Source organism: Nannospalax galili, unplaced genomic scaffold, assembly GCF_000622305.1.
Source record: "Nannospalax galili isolate Female #2095 unplaced genomic scaffold, S.galili_v1.0 scaffold633, whole genome shotgun sequence".
In the NCBI taxonomy this organism is placed as follows: domain Eukaryota; kingdom Metazoa; phylum Chordata; class Mammalia; order Rodentia; family Spalacidae; genus Nannospalax; species Nannospalax galili.
Window position 1 is genome coordinate 4,831,002 of NW_008336075.1, and position 1,845 is coordinate 4,832,846.

Genomic DNA, 1,845 nt, shown 5'->3' on the forward strand with positions numbered 1-1,845 from the left:
GTCTTTTTGAGACAGGGTCTCCCTGTAGCCCCAGCTGTCCTGGAACTCACTATGGAGACCAGGCAGGCCTTGAACTTACAGAGATCCACCTGCCTCTGCCTCCCGAGTGCTGGGATTAAAGGCTTGTGCCACCTTGCCTGGCACTTCACTGTTTTTTAAAAAATAATGTATTATTTTTATTTTATGTGTATGAGTGTATTGCTTGCATGTATATGAGTGCACCATGTTGTGCAATGCCTTGGAGGTCAGAAGAGGGCATCAGATTACCCTGGAACTGGAGTCAAGGATGGTTCATAGCCACCATGTGGTTGCTGGGAAACAAACCCAAGTCCCCTGCAAGAGCAGTCAGCACTCTCAACCACTAAGGCATCTCTCTAGCCCTATCTTATAATTGTAATGAATGCCGTTTAATATAAACAGTTAACATTTAAAGGTTTTGTGGAATACTTAATAGACCCAAAGATATTAATAGGTTTTTTTGTAGATGTTTACTCAAGTTTATAATGTAGTATGTATTTATCAGGCTTTTTAATACATTAGCAAAATACATTTATAAATCTGCACATGTGCATTTTAATCTTGCATGCCAAATAATAATAATAATAATAATAATAATAATAATAATGCTTGTGCACAATAAAAATAAGAAGGAAGGAAAAAAATAACATAACTGAAGTGGCCAGTTAAAACATTGTCTTGACACATACAACACGTGAAAACCATTATCATACACACAACACAAGGACATGAAATCCAGGTGCACCAAAGAGTGAGAGAAGGCAGAAAGCTTTTATCTCCGGTTCTTTAATATGTTAAAAAAAATGACTTAGTGGCCTAAAAGAAAGGGTGAAATTTGCAGTATAGACTTAAGGTAATTTTTCTTTCTGTTTTTAAGAGCTAAATAACTGAAGGGTATTATAAATAAAACTCATTATCTAAGAACCCTATCAATACCTCACCCAGAACAGGTGGAGAAAGCAATAGTAACTTGGTAAAGCAGATTTCATTTTTGCATAAGGGTGCACTGCATGGTCAGTCAGATCCAGTTTAAGACTCTGCCCAAAGAGAGGAACTCTAAAGAACTCAGCTGCCCCAGGCCATCAGGTTCAGGAATGTTTCAGGTGGTGCAAGGTATGGTGGGATTAAAGGATTAGAATTTCTTGTCATAAGTTTTGCATGTTTTGAAAGAGAAGACTAATATTTAATATCTCTTGGGGGGGTGCCTTTATATGTGAAACCAATAGAATTCCCTTTGTCTAGGCTATTAGTATAATATAAATCAGAGGCCATAGCACGGACAGTACAGGAAACATTAAGACTTTAGGTTAAGAATAACATGTTATAGTCATCACAGGCTGTTCTCTCAGAGGCAAGGGACTGGCTTAGGGCTTCTTGGGAGTCAGCTCTTTTCATGTATCCCAGAAAAAAAACACATATTGTTGTATCTGACTCAGGTAGCAAACTATGGATGACTTGAGCCTATAGGATTTTTAAGTGTTTTTGTTTGTTTGTTTTTATTTTGTTTTTCTAGAGAAATAGAAGCAAAGGAACCCAAAGTGTTTAGCAGGGTACATCATATAGGTGACAGATGAGAAACTCCCCAATGTTTCAAGATGAATCTCACGAGGAGACCCAGATACTTCAGGACTGACTGAGAGAGCTGTCACTGGCCATCATTAGGAGACTGAGGAGTTCTAAGCCACAGTGAACTCTACTTAAACCAAACCAGCATTCCTGACTTTAATTACTGAAGGAATTTTAAGAATAGCTAGTACAATAAAGACAATTTTAATGTAGACTTAGATAGGAGAGTTAAGGACAAACAAGTTGCTCAAAGGAAGAGAA

General features: G+C 37.7%; 1 long non-coding RNA gene across 1 annotated transcript in view; it reads right to left on the reverse strand.

Annotated features, from left to right (window-relative positions):
• LOC115069981 overlaps positions 1-1,845 on the reverse strand; it is a 24,110-nt gene that overhangs the window by 3,585 nt on the left and 18,680 nt on the right. The window lies entirely within an intron of this gene.